This window comes from Rhincodon typus, chromosome 17 (assembly GCF_021869965.1).
Source record: "Rhincodon typus isolate 14 chromosome 17, sRhiTyp1.1, whole genome shotgun sequence".
NCBI classification, from domain to species: domain Eukaryota; kingdom Metazoa; phylum Chordata; class Chondrichthyes; order Orectolobiformes; family Rhincodontidae; genus Rhincodon; species Rhincodon typus.
Window position 1 is genome coordinate 13,810,922 of NC_063348.1, and position 21,647 is coordinate 13,832,568.

Genomic DNA, 21,647 nt, shown 5'->3' on the forward strand with positions numbered 1-21,647 from the left:
AAAAATTTGTGTAGGGTATCAGAGATAGCTGGCAACAAATTGGTTAAAACCATTATCTACAGAGGAAGAGTGGATAATTTTGAAAAATGAATTTAGCTTAATATAGGACCTTATTTACCCACAAGGGTGCAAAGTTTTGACTTGCCAAATAAAACTATCATGGTTGACAAGGGAAAGATAATCTCAAATTAAAATATGAGAATAGATCCAGGGGACAGGAAAAGTTATATAGAATAACACAGGGAGATAATACGTACTGAAAAGAAACTTAAGGGATATGAAGATTAACAAAAAAGGTTTTTACAATTAGTTTTGAAGAGAAAGAGTAGTCAAGGGTGATGACAGACCCTTTTAAAAATAGCTGTGAATAAGACTGCAAATGAATAAAGGGCAATATTAGAGATGTTGAATAATTATTCGAGCAGTCTTCACAGGAGAGGAAGAGGATATTATGCTTGACATTCCAGAGAAATTAATAATGAATCACATACTGGGACTCACTGAACTTAGGGTGAACAAGAAAGCAGTACTAGAAATAACGGCAGCACTAAAGGCTTGGAAAGTTGTCACATCTGATGGTTTTCAACCATAGGTTTTTAAGGAGGTAGGTGATGAAATTCCAAAACCCATTCAGTTCAGGAATTGTTCATTTAGATTGAAAAATGACAAATGTAATTCCATTACCTAAAAGAAAGGTGAGAGAAAAAAAAGATATAAGGTTATAGACCCATTTGCTTCATGTGGGAAAATTATTAGAATCTATAATTAAGGCCAGAGTGGCTCAGTGCTTAATAAATTTGAGCTGATTAGAGAGGGCGAGCATAGATTGGTAAAACATAGGCAGCATTGAATGAACTTAATTGAATGTTTTGAGGAAGTAACTGAAGGGGAATGTTGACAACAATAATTAATTGTATTTCTATAAAGCAAACAACCATCTCAAGTCACTTCACAAGTGCATTTTGTAACAGAATATACTACTGGTCTCTCAAGGAGATATTAAATCAGATGACCAAAGGTTTAGTCAAAGACGAGTTTGAAGCAGTGTATTTAAAAATGAAAGTAAGGTGAAAGTATAGGGATATTATTTCACAGATTAGGCTCTTGATAACTATGGAGGCATGATTCAAATTGGGGATGTTCAAAAGACCAGAATTAGCTCAGCACAGATCTGTCAGAGGGTAATGGGTGGAGGAGATCACAAAGACAGGGAGAGAAAAGGCCATGGAGGAAATGAAAAGCAAGGACAAGAATGTTAAAGTTGAAGTATTGTTAAACCAGGAGGCAGAGTAGGTCAGTGAGCGTTGAGTCAATGGTATTTGGTGTGAGTTAGACCTCAGGCTTTTGGATAGTTTTTAGGTTTACAGTGGGTAAGGTGTGGGTGGACACCCAGGTTGAAATAGCCAGGTTCAGAGGTAACAAAGGCATAAATGAGGGTTTCACCAGCAGAGAGGAGTCAAGTAATATTATAGAGATGGAAACTGGCTGAGTTCATGATGGTGCAGATATTTAGAGTTGACGTATCTCAGGTTCGACTATGACACCAAGGTTGAGAGCAGCTCAGCTCAACATCAGGCAGTTATCAAGGAGAAGGATGGAATTGGTGGTGAACAAGGTGAGAGTGTGGTGAGAACAAAAGCTTTAGTCATCCCAATATTTAATTGGAAGGTATTTCTGCTTAACGAAGAGGTTGTGAGTCTGACAGGGACATGGACAGGTTAAGTGAATGAGCAAAAATTTGGCAGATAGAGTGCAATTTGAGTCCGTGCAAATTTGTCTACTTTGTCAAGAAGAATAAAACAAAACATTGAACTACTTAAACACAGAGAGTTAGCAAACTTTAATGATACAGAGGGATCTTGGTTTCCTAGTACATGAATCGCATTAAGTTAGTACCCAGTTTTGGCAAGTGATACTGAAGGCAAATGAAATGCTGTTCTTTATTGCAAGTACAATGGAAGATAAGAGTAAGTAGGTTTTGCTGCAGCTGTATAGGGTTTTAATGAGACTACATTTGAACTTCTGACAAACAGTTACATCAGAAACTTTAACTTGGTTTCTCTCTCCAAAGTTGGTGCCAGACCTGCTGAGTTTGTTCAGCACTTTCTGTTTTTATTTCACATCTGGAGTATGGTGTATGATTTTAGTCTCCCTATTTGAAAGAAGATAAAATTACTTCAGATGAAGTTCAGAGAAGGTTCACTTGACTTATCCCTGCTAGACAGGGTGATCTTCTGAAGAGAGGTTGAATAAGTTAAGCCTTTACCTCTAGAGTTTAGAAGAATGAGAGGCGATCTTATGGAAATGTGTCAGATGCTGAGGGGCCTGGATAAGGTCGATACCTGGAAGATGTTTCCCCTTGTTGGGCAGACTAAATCCAGGAAGCATAGCTTAAGAATAAGAGGTCTCCCTTTTAACACAGAGATAAGGGGAATTTTTCTCTTTGGGGATTATTAGAGTGTGGAATTCTTTCTCAAGAAGGTAGTGGGTCTGCAATAAATTTAGGTTCTCTTCAAAGCTGAGGTAGATATATTTCTGATAGATGCAATAAAAAAATGAAATTCAGGCAATTGAAGGAAAGTTATTGGCTTGGATCACAGATTAACTGCATATGCAGCAGAATGATTTGGGTTAATTGCTGTATTGTGAAACTGGAAGGTAGGGACTAGTTGTACGTCATAACTTTCTGCTCCTGAGCCTTACTTGGGGATCATTAATGATTTAGAGAATCATATGTCCAAGTTTGTAGATGACACAATGATTAGTGAATTGTAAGTGGTGTCAATGGGAATATAAAATTACAGAGACAATAATAGATTAAGTGAGTGGGCAAAACTGTACACAGCTATATTGCAAATATAGATCCATCCAGTTTGAATTATTAAAGGATAGATTGTATTTTTTAAAAAAGAGAAAAGAACAGTTCCAGTTATAAAGGATCCAGGGGTTCACGTAAACAGATCACAATTGATGTACACTGATCAAAAGGGCAGATGAAGTAATAACTATCAGATTGAGTGTGCTTGACATTAAGGGAGGATGTTTTGTGATACAGTGACAAGTTCATTTTCCTGCGTGCCTGTGTTTTCTGTAACTGGTAACTGTGGAGAGGGAATTAGCTGGAGATTTGTAATGTTTAGGGAGCTAAGGCCCAAATCATCCACTCTGGGTCACAATCCACATTTCTGACCCAGACCAGGCAAAACATTGCCAATTTATCTTTCCAGGATTTATTCAGTCAAAGGTGTGAGGTAGAGGCTGTGCAGAATTGTACAGCAAATGTGCAGGCAGCAGCAGAATGGATCTGGACTGAAATCATGCCTCAATTTTGCTGCAGTAGCTGCTGTATTCCATGTGTGGTTCAGCTTGGGTTAGTTCAAACATCCTTAGTGTTTTTGGAGCCTACCCCTCCAAACTTCCCTCATTGTAGCCTGTACTTCCTTTCCTTTCACCTTCAGGTAGCTCCCCTTTAAATATAGTTATGTAGTTGCTCAGCTAACTCCTTTTGGTGGTACATTGCACATTCTAAACATTGCTTGAAGTCTCCATTTGGATTCTGTATCAGATTTAATAGAGACCATCTGTAAGTTAAAAACCTCAAGTTTTTTTGGTTTCCATGAAAAATGGACATATTTGCTCCATGTCCAACACATCAAATCCATTTTTTATTAAAGAAAACACCTTCAATCTTTTAATTCCATCCTGTTCAGTCCCTCTTGATAATCATAACATCTCAGTTCTGGGGCAATCCTTTTTTTTTTGTGGACTGCATTCAATGTTTAACTTTCTTTTAGTTGTGGAAACCTGAGTGTTGGTTGACCCAATGGACTGATTGTTCAATCACATTCCTACACCATTATCCCAGAAACTGACTGGTGCCAGTGTCAGGAATGTACCCACTGAGCTTAGCTGATGAACCCAGTCCTCATTTACTAGTTGCCGGGTTGTCCATTTGGCTGAAGCAGACCTTCCACAGCAATTGGCAAGCAGGTCCTGGCATTGAGAGATGCCAATCAATCAAGTAGCTCGCAGCTCTTTGGAAGTAGTCACAGCTGTGACTGCATCAGAGGAAACTGTGTTGATGGGGTGGCAGTTCCTTGATGAAGGGCAAGACTGGCACTCGTGTCCAAAAAGAAGGGAAGGCAAGCTCCCACACTGGCAACCTGTGAGCACCTTCAGTGAATTGTGGTGAGCAGGATGCTTGGCACTGGTCTCTGCCCACCACAGGACAAACCCCACCATCAGTTGGGTTAGGCCCGTTAGTGACCATTATTTGGCCACATTGGAACCTGAGTTGGCCTGGAGGTGGGCAGCCTCCTGATATCACCCCCTAAGTACAAGCATGACAGGTGGGAAGGCAACAGGAACTGGGCCCTTATGAAAGCAACTGGTCGAAGTGCCTGCCAACTTGAACCAGGAGCGGAGGGAGGGTTGTAGGCAGTGTTGGGTTTGGAGAGTTTGGTCTTCTGTAGAATGCAGCCCACAATAGCTACAATTTCACTGTTTTTAATTCTATCTCCGTGAGTACAAAACTCAAACAGTGCTTTAATTATTTTATTGAGTTGTTATTTGTAGTGCTTTGTGCAGCATTGATAGATCTTTTTGCTCCTGTACCCCCTACAATATTTTACCTTGACTCTTATTGTCCAAATGGTCCTTTACCAAGACTGGCACTCTTCAGGCAAAATCCCCCTTGCTGTTATCTATATTTTTATTAATTTACTGACAACATATCCATTCTGCAAGTTTATGAATGTCTTCTTGCATTTTATCACAAGGTTCAATCTTACACCTTACAGCAGGTAATCAGGAAAGCTAATGGAATGTTGGGCCTTATTTCAAGGAGGTTGGAGTGTAAGAGTAGGGATGGCTTACTGCTACTTTACAGGATGCTGGTGAGATCACATCTGGAGAACAGCGAGCAGTTTTGGGTGCCCTCATTTAAGGAAAGATATCATTTCATTGGAGGCAGTTCAGAGAAGGTTCATTACGATGATCCCTGGTCTGAAGGGATTGTCTTATGAGCAAAAGCTAAACAGGAGTTTAGAAGGATGAGAGGTGATCTCATTGGAATATTTCAGATTCTTAAGGTGCTTCACAGGGTAAATGCTGAGTGGATGATTCCCATCCCCCCACCCATGGGAGAGTCCGAGACCAGAGGGCTAAGCCTCAGAATAAAGGGGCACCAACTTAAGACTGGAAATGAGGAAGAATTTCTTCTCTCAGAGGGTTGTGAATCTTTCAAACTCCTTGCCAAAGAGAGCTCTGGGGATAGAGTCTGTGCAAACATTTGAGGCTGAGACAGATCAGGGAATTATGGGTTGGGGGAAAAGGGAGGAAAGTGGACATGAGGAATGTCATATCAGCCATGTTCCTATTGAATGACATAGCAGGCTCAGGGGGCTGAACAGCCTACTCCTGTTCACATTTCTTATGGTCTTTTTATTTGGCTTAGACTCAGTTTTGTCAAGGTTTTTGAAAGGTCTCGTCCTGAGGCCTGGCTCAATTTCTTGCCCCATCTTAACATATTCTCCACATTAATTAACCACCAGCCTCTATGGCATTCCTTAAGTCTGATTGCAGCTCCAACTTACCCTTTGCCATTCCTGGAACTACTTGCCAGTCAGCAGATATCTAGCGAAAAACCAGCATCCTTTGTGAGTGTGCCATCTTTAAAAGTCTGCACCCATCAAACTTTGGCATGGCACTTCACTGGCACAGCAACTACAAAACCATATTGCCCAAGGTTGACACTCCCTCGCACATACTGTGACAATATTATGGCTTTAAGAGGTATATTTTGTCTGGATTTTATTTGGACAGTGGTCTTGAGCCAGCATATAGCTGTCTCATCCAAGTCAATAAAGTAAGCAGCTTATGAGGTCTTGGTTTGTTTTTAATTTGGAACAATAGAAACAGCATGAATGGTTGGAGTCAGGCTCCCATAGAACCAAGATTTTAGTTTAGCTTTCAGCAGTTGTCGGGGTTTAAAGCTGGTTGTGGAAGCTACTATATATCTCTCCCAGCCACAGCAAAAGCAGGAGTTCTCTCTCTCTGTTTTCCTGAACTTGCCTTTGCCAATGGTGTGTTCATGGGATGTTACTATATTGGCAAGTTCCTGTTTAGTGATTAAATAATCTATTATTCTGTTAAGTTTTGCAATAGAGTTAAAGTTATTCTAATTCTTTCTTTTGTTTGTATTTAACTTGGAGTAAGAATAAAGTGTCTTTTGCTTAAAGCCTAGCAAAGTAACCAATTGAATTACATCTGGAACACAGCACCTTATATTTGCCTTTAAATAAAATGAAAGGTAGGGTCTAGACTATCTCCTTGATATATTTGCAGGGGCTTTGGTCTGATCCGTAATAATACCAACATCATTCTCTCACCCTCAATGCTATATAACCACCAAACCCCACAACTTACTTGTCCTTAGCCTCACACCTTGACTTTTCTCCTTTATTGCCACCTGTACAAAAACACTGCTTCCTTCCACCACCACCCTCTTATCCTTGGCTCCCTGACCCATACTAGCAATGATTCACCCATTGCTCCTATAGGCCTCTCCTCCTAAAAAATTGATAGTCTGACACCCAGGATTCAATCTGCCAAGATACACTTTTGGAGTAGCCAATTGTCATCCTTTCTGTGATCTGTCCCCTGACACCACAATTTCTGCCCTTTGAACGTCCAAATAGAATATTTAATGCATTGACCTTATCCACTTTTCTGCTTGTTCTTTGAAGAATTCAATAAAAAGTTTGTTGACTTAATTTTCTCCAATGAAAGTTGTGTTGACTATGCTTCATTATGTTTTGATTTCTATTATACCTTTGAGTAAGAATTTTACTAATTTTCCTGTTGTTGACATTAAATTAGCTGCTTTATCAGTCCACGCACAGCTTATGTCTCCTGAAATAACGATGTTCGAGCTGCTGAATAGGGTTTTAATGATGCTCTTTGCATTTTTTAGTTGTTCTATCCATAAGTAGCAGATTTTAAACTCGCTAATGATGCCTACTGCAAAACCATTTTTGGCAGTTAACAAGTTCCGAATGAAGTTTAATATTCAAAAGAGCTAATCTGCAACATTTCACTTCAGTTACAAGTGTGTCAACGGCAAAACATTTGCTTTGGAGTTTCTAAAATTTTAAAATGTATGAATAATATTGCTGTGTGCCATCCCCTGCCTCAATTTATTTTGCATACACATATAAACGAAACAAATTTGCATCTGCTATCCCTTCCCTAATGTATTCTAATATGTACAGATGTAAGTAAAGGTTCAATTAGTTGGTCAATTATCTGCTCTATTCCTCTCTTAACTGTCTAGGTAGCAGCAGATCCAGTTTGTTTCTGTAAATTGAAGACCTGTTTTCAATGAGTAATGCAGCCAAAAATGTTGTACAGTCCTGCCAGTAAAACTGGTGATTGTGTCAATAATGCTAATATTCTTGATATGACTGTCAGACCAGTAGGAAGTGCCAATAATACTGGTGATATTACCAAGTAGTATTGGTCCAAACTGGTTATTTTTTGCCAGCCTTGTTCTCCTTATTTAAGGAAGGATGTAAATAACTTGCAGGTGTCTCAGAAGGGGTCCGCCTTATGAGGACAGTATGGATAGGCTAGGCTTGTAACTCTGGAGTTTGAAAACATGAACAGGACATTAGACCAAAGGATTTGTTTCAGTGCTGTACATCTCTATAACTCTAACAGTGAGGAGTCACTCAATTGAAGTGTATAAGATCCAGAAAGGACCTGCCAGTTTGGATGAGGAAAGGATGTTTCGTCTTGGGGGTGAGCCCAGACCTAGGGGACACTGTTGAAAAATTAAAGCCTCTTTTTTCAGGACAGAGATGAGGAGAACTTTTCTCTTAGATGGTTTGGAAGTCTCTAGGTAGGGTCATTGATTATTTCAAGGTGGAGGTGGACAAACGTTTGTTAGGCCAGAGAATCATGGGTTATCAGGAGTACGTGGGCCTGTGGATTTGAAACACAAACACGTCAGCAGTGATCTTATTGAATAGCAGAACAGCTAAATGAGGGTAAACTGATATCAATACCTCAAAGTACACCATCCACTTCCAGCTACATTTTACATTTGCTGGTAAAACTCCCCAAATAACAGTTTGAGTAAGAGCTGCATAGATTTTATTGTCAGGAAAAGACCAGGCAAACAGATATCACAACATTATACAATAATCCAGTGTCTGCGCTGCTGATGGATGTGGGCAGCTTTAGATTTCCCATGACAACCTATGCTCTCTCCTGCGATCTAATTGTTCAACATTGATAGTCCCTTGGAGGCTGCTATGCCACTCACTCCCTTCATGTTTCGGTAATGGGGAAAGCAAGGTGCTAATAGGGGAGATAGGAGGGATGGTTATAAGCAATGGGCTTTGAAATCTTTAATATTATGATTAAGCATGTTCAACCCCATCCAACATAACCATGTACTTTCCAAAGGCGTGTGCCATTTGCCCGGTGAAATTTGCCTACGGCCTTTGGTTATCTTGACTTCCTCCAAGTACTCCTCAGAGCTAGGGAAACGGGACTCATCAACTGTGTGTAAGATCCGCAAATCCAGACTAAATTGCTATTAATATCCAGACTCTAGATGAAATGGAGGTTATATGGTTCAGAGTACTTGACAATAGATGAGTTTAACATTGCAATCATCACCTGTCATACCCATCACTTCAAAGATGCTTTCTGTGTCAACCGGGCAATGATTTTATGTGCTGTCTTGTGAAAATCAGTGCCTTCGCACCAATCAGAGTGGGAAGTGCATTCAGTTCTCTCCCTTACTCTGACAATCAATGTGGAGGAGGTGGCCAGGGAATCACTCTGTTGGGCCCGGGGCAGGGTACTTTATTTTAAATTTCAGTTACTAACTATAAACATTATCAGCTAAAAATGTTTAATGAAAAGCATTTCTGTTTATCCAAGTGTATTTTCAACTGTACCATCAAAGCCAAACCTCTTCCACTACACCACAGATTCAAGCACTGTGGGCATTAGGGAACAATGATAGCATTCAAAGTGGCAGGGGAGGGAGGTGGCCTGAAGCAATGCTTGCTACTGCAATGAAACAAGTCACATTAGTAACATCAAACCAAAGCTTGGGGCACAGGAAGAATTGGTTGCCATTGGGCTATGCCATCAGGATGAACATAAATGGAAACTCATAGAGGCATAGAGACATACAGCATGGAAACAGACACTTTGATCAAACCAGTCCATGCTAACCATGTTCCCAAGTTAAACTAATGCCACCTGCCAGCCCTTGGCACATTTCCCTTCAAATCTTTCCTATTCACGTACTTAACAAATATCTTTTAAATGTTATAACTGTACCCATATCCATCACTTCCTCTGGCAGTTCATTCCACACACAAACCACTCTGTGTAAAAAAGTTGCCCATCATATCCTTTTTAATTTTTTCCTCTCATCTTAAAAATCGTTTTGAAGCCCCCCCCCACCCCACCCTAGAGAAAAGGCCCTTGTCATTCAACTTATCTATACCCCTCATGATTTTACAAACCTCAACAGGGTCACCCTTCAACCTCCTATGCTCCAGTGAAACATGCTCAGCCTTTCCAGTCTATTATTATGTCGCTAACCCTCCATTCCCAGTAACATGCTGGCATGAAATAACCACATCACACAAACCCTCAATGGAGTGCACCAAGACCACTGGCTGCGAGGGCCCTAGGTTGGAGTGGGCCTGCTGAGATTTCATCCACACCTTGTTTGATAAGGATCACTTGCTAATGGGCCCCACTGGAATTGATAAGGAACTGGTGTTGGTGCCTCTGATAGAGACCTGAAGCTGTTGTGTACCTTTGGAAGTGTGTTTTCTATAGCTCTCATATATATGCCTGTAACAGTCCACCACATCATCAAAGGGCCCTGGAGAGGGCAGGGCTGCTGAGCTGGTGCGGTATGCTGTCACCTTGCCTTGCTCAAGGTGTGGCTTTATGTCACTGTCTTCAAGGTGCCTTCAGGTCTCATGGTCACTCAATGTTGTCTCACTGCTTTTCAAATTCTTCTGAGAAAATCACTATCTACTTCAGGCCAGTGTGTCCTCTGTTGCAGTTGTATCCTAGGTTTTGATGCAAACCTCCAGGTTACATATCAACAACATTCATTAACAGTCACTACATGTTGGTACAGATAAGGATGCTCCAAGCTATCTCGGTTCTGACCTCCTAGCAGAGTACTAATACGGAGGTCACAGTGACATCACAGCATATCTCAGAGTCTCATCTGGATACTGATTAAGGCCTACCTCTACACCTAGGTTGCTTTTAGTATTACTTAAGTCATAACTACCTACTGGCTACATGCTTAATGGAAAGACTAGCATTGTGTTCACTACATATACAAGCTCATTTTTGGACCCTGCTAGTTGTCATGAAGAGTAACATAAGACTTACGAGCAGGAGGAGGCCATTCAGCCCCCTCAAGTCTGCTCTGCCACTTATGCCTGATCTCATCCAGGCCTCAGCTCTACTTTCCTGCCTGCCCTTCATAACCCTTCAACCCATTACTCAACAAAACTCTATCTCCTCCTTAAATTTACTCTGTGGTAATGAATTCCACAGATTCATGACCCTTTGAGAGAAGTAATTTCTCCTCATTTCTGTTTTGAATCTGCTACCTCTTATTCTAAAGCTATGACCTCTCACCTACATGAGGAATCATCCTCTCTACATCTACTTTGTCAATACCCTTTAGCATCTTCTATTCCTCAATTAGATCTCAACTTTTCTTCTAAACTCCTGAGAGTAAATGCCTAACTGGTGAATCTTTCATTGTAAAACAGATCTTCCATTTCTGAAATCAATTAAATGAACCTCCTCTGAACTGCCTCCAATGTAGCTACATCCTAACCAATCACTAACCGATCAGAGAGCAATGGTGGGAAAGCTGCCAGGCAATTGGATTGTAAGTAGTTAGGTGCTTCTGTTTTACACATGGAAGGGAAGGATGGGGTTGGCACTACCTTGAAACTTATGTTTGGCCTGCAGGATGCTCGGGGATCCAATAATATTAAAATTTGCCGCCTATCTCAATGCTTACCTCCATCAATATTGAGAGCTGGGTGACTGACCCCCTGTCTCAGGGATGTGTGTGTTGGGAGATATCTGAGGTCAACCCCAGCACAGGGTTTCACTTGCTGGAGTCCCATCTCAACATTTTTCTGTGATGGTGCTCCCAGCCAGTTCATGACCTGTTTGGGGATATTCACAGCCAACACTGATTGACACTATTGAACCACTTGGAAACAAGTTTGTATCATTCATTAACTCTCTACAGCCCTAACTTGGAAAATTACCACCCAAATAGTCAGTGCAGTGTTCAAGAAATGGTTCTTAGAACAGGTAATAGTTCTATCAAGGTATATGCATATGTATCTTTATATATGAATATTGACAATCATGAAATTGTTACAGTGTAGAAAGAGTTCATTTAGCCCCATTGTGTCTCTATCTCTTCTATTATCCAGTGTCAACCTTCTATGCTTTCCCCATATCCCTGAACGTTTTTACCATCCAAATATTTATCCAGTGTCCTCCAGAATACCTTTCTTTAAAAGAGAGCCCCAGTAGCAGGAAAACAAAGCTTTCTAGACAACAAGGTGCAGAGCTGGATGAACACAGCAGGCCAAGCAGCATCACAGGAGCAGAGAGGCTGACGTTTCGGGCCTAGACCCTTCATCAGAAAAGGGGAAGGGGAAGGGGGTTCCGAAATAAATAGGGAGAGAGTGGGAGGCGGATAGAAGATGGATAGAGGAGAGGATAGGTGGAGAGGAAACAAACAGGTCGAAGAGGCGGGGATGGAGCCAGTAAAGGTGAGTGTAGGTGGGGAGTTAGGAAGGGGATATGTCAGTCCAGGGAGGACGGACAGGTCAAGGGGGCGGGATGAGGTTGGTCGGTAGGAGATGGAGGTGCGGCTTGAGGTGGGAGGAGGGGATAGGTGGGAGGAAGAACAGGTTAGGGAGACAGGGACGAGCTGGACTGGTTTTGGGATGCGGTAGGGGGAGGGGAGATTTTGAAACTTGTGAAATCCACATTGATACCATTGGGCTGCAGGGTTCCCAAGCGGAATATGAGTTGCTGTTCCTGCAACCTTCGGGTGGCATCGTTGTGGCACTGTAGGAGGCCCAGGATGGACATGTCGTCTGAGGAATGGGAGGCGGAGTTGAAATGGTTCGCGACTGGGAGGTGCAGTTGTTTATTGCGAACCGAGCGTAGGTCTTCTGCAAAGCGGTCCCCGAGTCTCCGCTTGGTTTCCCCGATGTAGAGGAAGCCACACCGGGAACAGCGGATGCAGTATACCACATTGGCAGATGTGCAGGTGAACATCTGCTTGATGTGGAAAGTCTTCTTGGGGCCTGGGATGGGGGTGAGGGAGGAGGTATGGGGGCAGGTGTAGCACTTCCTGCGGTTGCAGGGAAAAGTGCCAGGTGTGGTGGGGCTGGAGGGGAGTGTGGAGCGGTCGAGGGAGTCACGGAGAGAGTGGTCCCTCCGGAAAGCAGATAAGGGTGGGGAGGGAAAGATGTCTTTGGTGGTGGGGTCGGATTGCAGATGGCGGAAGTGTCGGAGGATGATGCGTTGGATCCGGAGGTTGGTGGGGTGGTACATGAGGACGAGGGGGATTCTTTTTTGGTTCTTATTGCGTGGACGGGGTGTGAGGGATGAGGTACAGGAGATGTGGGAGACACGGTTGAGGGCGTTCTCAACCACCGAGGGGGGGAAGTTACGGTCCTTGAAAAATGAGGACAACTGAGATGTACGGGAGTGGAATGCCTCATCCTGGGAGCAGATGCGGCGGAAGCGAAGGAATTGGGAATAGGGGATAGCATTTTTGCAGGAAGGTGGGTGGGAGGAGGAGTATTCTAGGTAGCTGTGGGAGTCGGTGGGCTTGAAATGAATATCGGTTTCGAGGTGGTTGCCCGATATGGAGACAGAGAGGTCCAGGAAGGGGAGAGAGGTGTTAGAGATGGTCCAGGTAAACTTAAGGTTGGGGTGGAAGGTGTTAGTGAAGTGGATGAACTGTTCGAGCTCCTCGTGGGAGCACGAGGCGGCGCCGATACAGTCATCAATGAGGTGGAGTTTAGGGCCGGTGTAGGTACGGAAGAGGGATTGTTCCACGTAACCTACAAAGAGGCAGGCGTAGCTTGGGCCCATGCGGGTACCCATGGCTACCCCCTTTGTCTGTAGGAAGTGGGAGGAATTGAAAGAGAAGTTGTTGAGTGTGAGGACGAGTTCGGCTAAGTGGATGAGGGTATCAGTGGAGGGGGACTGGTCGGGCCTGTGGGACAGGAAGAAGTGGAGGGCCTTAAGGCCATCTGCATGGGGAATGCAGGTGGAGAGGGACTGGACGTCCATGGTAAAGATGAGGTGTTGGGGACCGGGGAATTGGAAGTTCTGGAGGAGGTGGAGGGCGTGGGTGGTGTCACGGACATAGGTAGGGAGTTCCTGGACCAGGGGGGAGAAAATGGAGTCTGGATAGTTGGAGATCAGTTCGGTGGGGCAGGAGCAGGCGGAGACAATGGGTCGACCAGGGCATTCAGGTTTGTGGATTTTGGGAAGGAGATGAGAAGCGGGCAGTGCGAGGTTGGGGAACGATGAGGTTGGAGGCCGTGGGTGGGAGGTCACCTGAGGTGATGGGGTTGTGGATGGTTTGGGAGATGATGGTTTGGTGCTCAAGGGTGGGGTCATGATCAAGGGGGCGGTAGGAGGAGGTGTCGGAGAGTTGGCGTCTGGCCTCGGCGATGTAGAGGTCAGTGCGCCATACTACAACTGCGCCTCCCTTGTCCGCGGGTTTTATGGTGAGGTTGGGATTGGAGCGGAGGGAGCGGAGGGCTGCACGTTCTGCAGGGGAGAGGTTGGAGTGAGTGAGAGGGGTGGAGAGGTTGAGGCGATTGATGTCTCGACGGCAGTTGGAGATGAAGAGGTCGAGGGAGGGTAGGAGGCCTTGGGGTGGTGTCCAGGAGGAGGGGGTGTGTTGGAAGCGGGAGAAGGGGTCAGTAGAGGGAGGGTTAGGTTCACAGTTGAAGAAGTAAGCGTGGAGGCAGAGGCGGCGGAAAAACTGCTCTATGTCCAAGCATGACCGGTATTCGTTGATCTGTGGGTGGAGGAGGACAAAGGTGAGCCCTTTACTGAGGACTGACCGTTCGTCCTCAGTAAGGGGTAGGTCTGGGGGGATGGTGAAGACTCGGCAGGGCTGGGTGCTGCTGTCTCCTCTGGAGCTGCTGGCTGTGGAGGCTGTGGGCGGAGTTGCGTCGGCGTCGGCTGTGGGCGGAGTTGCGTCGGCGTCGGCTGTGGGCGGAGTTGCGTGAACCTAACCCTCCCTCTACTGACCCCTTCTCCCGCTTCCAACACACCCCCTCCTCCTGGACACCACCCCAAGGCCTCCTACCCTCCCTCTGTACAGAATGAAGCAATTTTCTCCTTGAATTTGGCAAACAACTAACCAGAATGTCACAAAGCATCTTGGCTTTTCAAAGTCACTTTGTAATCATTGTTAGCGAACCGGTGTTGCAGGATTTGGACACAGAATACATTGCCTACTGGAGGGGCTAGTATACCTAAGTGATGCCATTTGAAGGAGCAACAGCCATTCACGTTTAAATGGAGTTCAGTGGTTAATGCTATGTAACATATTTTCTGAAAAAAAAGCTCAGCACTAGGTCTCTGCCATTGGATCACTTGAACATTAAGATCTCGTTGTTCTGAATGATGGGGGCAAACGTTTCACTCTTAGAATCATGGGAGAGAAATCAGTAAATAGTTGGCCAAGTTACACAAGGCCAGATTTCTTCACTAAATGCTTGGTGCATGCAAAGATAAGGACAATCCAGGAACCTGAATGGAATAAAAGCAAAGTCTGCAACTGTAAGGGTATAATTTGCTGTTTGTTTTTATGATGGAATTTTGCCAATAAAGCATTGATGTTTGTGCATTGAAATATAAAGATGCAATTATTAAATGCCAATTTGCAAATATGTTTTCACACATACAAATCTCCATTGGAATTGTCACTTAGGCAATTTGGTCATTTTCTTCTCTATGAAAATGATGAGGGAATGAACCTGCCTCTTGGATGGATTTTCATTAAGATTTTCATTCACTATCCCTAATAACAAGGCAAGAGGAAGGTGCAGGAACAGGGAGGATACAGACAGGGAGGAGATAGAGAGAGACAGATCAAGAGAGACAACTGGACAACCAGGACATAGAGGGAGAACGCAAGGCCAACTCCACAGGATGGAAATCACTGTCTCTGGTGGCAAGGCATGGAAATTTACGAAATAGTGACAGATGAAATAGTTTTATTCTTTCATAAGAGGTAGGTGTTGCTACCAAGGCCAGAATTTGTTGTCCATTCCTACTTCTATACAGAGGTTCCCAGAGAAATTAAATCTATCCCATTTCTAGTTTCAATAGGCACTTCCATTGTACTCCACAATAATTTGATTGCCTCACCATATTGTACTGGAAAATGGTGTCAACAGAAATGTACATTTCAAGTCCACCTAGAAATATTATCAATGGAGATGAGTTTCCACTTGGCCACTAACTGAGTGGGAAATTTTGGAATCAACCACATTGCTGTGGGGACTGTATGCTAAAGTGAATAAAGATAGCAGATATCATTCTCTAAATGGGGGTGAGGGATCTACATGGGTTTCTATGAAAATTAATGACAAAGTTGCTATGATAACCATTACTGAGACTAGCTTTCAGTCCAGATTAAGTTGAACCATTTTTAAAAATTCATTCACAGGATGTGAGCATCCCCGGCTATTACAGTAATATTTATTGCCCATCCCTAGTTACCTCTTGAGAAGGCAGTGGTGAGCTGCCTCCTTGAACTGCTGCAGTCCATTTATTGTAGGTAGACCCACAATGCTATTAGGGAGGGAATTCCAGGATTTTGACCCAGTGACAGTGAAGGAACAGTGATACATTTCCAAGACAGGATGGTGAGTGGTTTGGAGGCGAACTTGCAGGTGGTGGTGTATCCATGTATCTGCTGCCCTTGTCCTTCGAAGTGGAAGTGGTCATGGGTTTGGAAGGTGCTGTCTGAGGAGCCTTGATAAATTTCTGATTGAACCTGACATATAGTGTAATTGAAATAAATGACAATGTCCATGAGTGAGATCATGAAAATAATCTCTTTTTTTGTTTTGTGATATGGAATCCTGCCAATGCAGGAGTTCACATAAAAACTGAATTTATTGCAAAGAGCTTGAGGGGCTAGAGCAGGACGCGAAAGAGGAAGTTGCTGGCGGATTAACAAGTGCCACGGTTTCACCTGAATTTGACAGAAAGATTAGATGTTTACTCAGTGACTGGAAGTCTCTGCTGGGTTTCTGAGCAGTCCAGTAAAATCACCTCCAGGTGAATCGTGCTCCAACGACTGTAAGCTTGAACTGCTTTTCCATGCTCATAGAACATAGAATTCATACAGAGCAGAAAGAGGCCGTTCGGCCCATCAAGTCTGCACCGACCCTCAGAACACCATCCCACCCTATCCCTGTAACCCCACATTCCTCATGGTTAATCCACCTAGCCTGCACATCTTTGGACTGTGGGAAGAAACCGGAGCACCCGAAGGAAACTCACACAGACACGGGGAGAGTGTGCAAACTCCACACAGACAGTCGCCAGAGGGTGGAATTGAACCAGGTCCCTGGGACTGTAAGGCAGCAGTGCTCACCACTGAGCCACCCTGAATTGATTCTGTCTTTTTCTCCCAATACCATGGAAGGGACTGACTTATTTTCTGAAATGGAGGAAAGCATTTCTCACCACCAAATATTCCCAATACAACATCATCAGGATCCACATTGAAGAGTTTTGATAATAAACAGTGATTGGATTAACAAAATGGATACAATGCTCATTTTGTAATATCTTTCTATGCTTGTTCAAACGCCCTCATACTGACTATTTTGAGTTCTTGTTGTAAAATCTCAGTTGTATGTATATGTATATATCCATTAGATTTTGCTCTGCTGTATTGGGAGAAATAGGTTGATCTTCAATCACGGGCTGATTGGTTCATCTCAGATCTTTCATCAAGGCTCACTCATTGCTACCCTACCTGGGTGGTATCGTTTATCCTGAGATTCCTACTGCACTAATCTTTTCTCCAAGTCTCACTGAATTTAGTTTCATCAAAAATTCTTGTTGCCAATTTAAACTGCATCTTCTTCCAATTTTAGAACAGTATCAAAGATTCAGAATGCGGTCAAATAGGAATTGTTTAAATTTCCACTCCAGTTGACCTTCTCCCAGAGTGATAACCCGGAGAAAATTCATGAGGAAATTCATGTCCTGGAGCTCAAAGTCCCAGGGGAAATTTTAAGAAAATCCAGTTTCATTTCCAATGTTGACTCTCTGAAGAAGCAGCAAACATAGAAGGCAGCAGATCAGTTAAATATCATTCAGCTGTTGGGCTCACAGACAGATCTCGCTTCCAAGTGTCTGTCCCAATACTTTTGTCAGTTTTCCATGATTACAATCTACATCTGAGTTGTTTTAGCAGAGAAGATATTTTAGGACTGAATTTCCTTTGTGTTTGTTCTCACTCAACCACCTCAACATTGTCATGAAACCCTCTATTGCTTGTAAGTGGTGTTCCCAAAAAATCACTCCCATTGACAATATTTACAGTTGGACTCAAAATGTAGATTTTAGTCTTTTCCAGCATAATGTGATGAGGCAGTCACGTTATCACTGAGCCTCAGGCAAGTATCATTTGAAACTGGAAAAGGAGTAAATTTACTTTCTCTGGAAACTTGCAAGTAGGATTCGTTTTAGTACATCTGACACAACAGAATAAAAAATGAAACATAAAATAAATGACTTTGGTCTTTATCCTGATCTTTCCAAATGTTATTTGTTTGCAGGATAGGAGTGGGTGATAAAACATTTTTGTGAATTTAACAGAAGCCTCTACTGTCTGAATGAGGGAACTCAATGTTTCCTTGAGTTGTTGAACTGCAGACATAACTAAAACTGCAGTGCAAGCACTCAGACAGACATAAAATACAACAGCACAGTGGCTCAGTGGTTAACATAGAGTCATAGAGTAATACAGCTTGGAATCAGGCCCTTTGGCCCAAACTGGTCCATGCTGACTATGGTGCCCACTCAGCTAATACCAATTGCCCACATTTGGTCCATATCCCTCGAAACCCCTCCCATCCATGTACCTACCCAAGTGTTTTTTAGATGTTGCGATTGTACTTGCCTCAACTGCTTTCTCTGGCAGCATATTCCATATATGCACCGCTTTCTGCGTGAAGAAGTTGCCCCTCAGGTCCTTCTTAAATCTTTCCCCTCTCACCTTAAACCTATGCCCTCTAGTTTTCAATTCCCCATCCCTGGGAAAAAGACTGTATGCATTCATTCTATTTTTGCCCCTCATAATTTTATACACCTCAATACGGTCACCCCTCTTTCTCCTACATTTCAAGGAATAAAGTCCGATCCTGGCCAACCTCTCTCTATACCTCAAGTCTACCAGTCCTGGAAACATCCTTGGAAATCTTCTTTGCACACTTTCCAGTTTAACTATGTCTTTCCTATAACAGAGTGACCAAAACTGTGCACAATACTCCAAGAGGGGCCTCACCAATAACTTATACAACTGTAACATAACATCCCGAACTCCTATGCCTCGACCAATGAAGGCCAGCATGCTAAATGCCTACTTCACCACCCTGTCTACATGTGACGCCGCTTTCAACGAGCTATGTACTTGTACTCCTAGGCCCCTCTGTTCCTCAACACTCCTCAGGACCTTACCATTTACTGTACAAGTCCTACCTTGGTTTGACTTTCCAAGTGCAACACTTCACACCTTATCTGTATTGAATTGTATTCGCCAATCCTCAGCTTCCCAACTGATCAAGATCCCTCTGTAATTTTTGATAACTTTCCTTGCTATCACCGATGCCTCCTAATTTTGTACCATCCACACGGTTACTAGCCATGCCTTGTACATTCACATTTGATCATTTATGTAAATAACAAATAACAAAGATCTCAGCACCGAGCCCTGTGGCACATCACTAGTCACAAGCCTCCAGTCTGAGAAACAACCTTTAACCATCACCCTCTGTTTCCTACCATGAAGCCATTTTGAATCCAATTAGCCGGCTCTCCCTGGATCCCATGCAACCTAACCTTCATGGCTAGCCTGCTGTGTGGGATCTTGTCAAAAGCCCGTCTAAAACTCATACTGACAACATCCACTGCCTTACCCTCATTGATGCTCTTGGTTACCTCTTCAAAAAACTCTGAAAGATTTGTCAGACATGACATCCCATGCACAAATCCATGCTGACGATCCCTAATCAGACCTTTTCAATCCAAATGTTGGTTGATCCTGTCCCTCAGTATCCTCTCCAATAACTTGCCTACCACTGACGTCAGGCTCACTGGCCTGTAGTTCCCTGGCTTATCTTTGCTATTTTTCTTAAACAATGGAACAACATTAGCCACCCTCCAATCTTCTGGAACTTCACCAGTGGCCAAAGATGAAGCAAATCTCTGTAAGGGCCTCCCACAACAACTGAGGATGGACTTGATCAGGCCCAGGGAATTTGTCCACCTTAATACATTTTAAGGCTGAAACACCTCCCTTCTATGTATGTATATGTAATATGTATGTGGTACAAAACATTCCCATTTATTTTCCTTATTTCCTTACCATCCGTGATTATCTCCTCAGTAAGCACTTATTAAAAATCTCCCCCATCTCCTGTGGCTCCACACATGGAAGGTCATGCTGATCTTTTCTTCCTAAACACCCTTTTATTCTTAATACAGCTAGAGAACCTCTTATGATTATCTTTAAACTTGTCTGCCAGATCCATCTCAAACCCTTTTTTCGCTCTTCTGATTTCCCTCTTGAATGTGCTCCTACACTATTCTAGTCATCTAGGGATTCACCTGAGCTCAATACCTTAAACCCAATGTATGCCTTCTTCTTTTTCCTGGCCAGAGCCTCAATATCCCTCGTCAGCCAACGATCCCTAAACCTGCCAGCTTTTCCCTTCACCCTAACAGGGACTCTTGAAGTCACACTTTTAAAAGCCTCCCATTTGCCAGTCGTTCCTTCAAACAGACTCACCCAATCAACTGCTCCTAGATCCTGCCTAATGGCCTCAAAATTGGCCCTGCTCCGGTTTAGCACCTTAACCTGTGGACTTGTCCTATCATTTTCCATAACTATGTTAAAACTAAGAGAGTTATGGTCACTGGACCCAAAGTTCTCTCCGACTGACTCTTCAGTCACTTGCCCGACATCGTTTCCTAAGAGAAGGTCCAGTGTGGCACCCTCCTGATTAGGGCCCCCTACATATTGAGTTAGGAAACTCTTGGACATATTTGACAAATTCCACCCCGTCCGGGCCTTTTACACTCTGGGTGACCCAGTCAGTACAGGGGAAATCAAAATCTCTAACCAATACTACACTATTATTCCTACAGGTGTCTGCAATCGCTCTACACATCTGCTCGTCTAGTACCCACTGACTATGTGGGGGTCTATAATAAGTCCCAGCAGCGTGACCATCCCCTTCTTGTTTCTAAGTTCTGACCGTATGGTCTCATTTGATGACCCCTTAAGAATGTCCTCTCTAAGCATTGTTATGTACTCCCTTATCAAAAGGGCAGCTTCCCCTCCTCACTTACTCATACTTCTGTCACGCCTGTAGCTTCTGTATCCTGGAACATTGAGCTGCCAGTCCTGCACTTCTCTTAGCCATGTTTCTGTTATGGCTATAATATCCCAGTCCCCAGAGCCAATCCATGCTCTGAGATCACCTGCTTTACCAGGCCTCGTGCATTGAAATAAATGCGCTTTAAACCAGAAGTCTTTTTCCTCCCTTTACTGTGCCCGTAGCTATCCTGAATAGTAAACTTGCTCTCGATGGCTCATGTATTTTCCCCTGACTCCTCGATGCCCCCTTTCTTATTCAGAGTCTCACCCCTCCACCAAACTAGTTTCAACCCTCCTGGGCAACAATAACAAATCTCACCACGAGAATATTGGACCCCCTTCAGTTCAAGTGCAACCCGTCCCTCTTGCACAGGTCACCTCTACCCCAGAAGAGATCCCAATGATCCAAGAACTGGAAACCCTGTCCAGTTCACCAGCTCCTCAGCATTTGTCTGGCCTATCTTTCTATTTCTGTCCTTACTGGCACGTGGCACTGGGAGTAATCTGGAGATCACTGCGCTTGAGGTCCTGTTTTTTAACTTCTTACCTAATTCCCTTATACTCATTTCGCAGGACCCCACCCCTCTGGCCACCAATGTCATTTGTACCGATGTGCACAGTGACCTCTGGCAGTTCACTCTCCCCGGTCAGAATGTTCTGCAACCGCTCAGAAACATCCTTGACCCTGGCACCTGGGAGGCAACACACCATCCTGGTGTCACTTCTGCGGCCACAGAATCTCCTGTCTGTCCCCCTCAGAATTGAGTCTCCTATCAGAATCACTGTCTGAATGCACCCTTTCCCTCTGAGCCTCAGAATCGGTCACAGTGCCACTGACCTGACTACTGTTGCGAGTCCTGAAAGGTCATTCCCCCCCAACAGTATCCAAAGC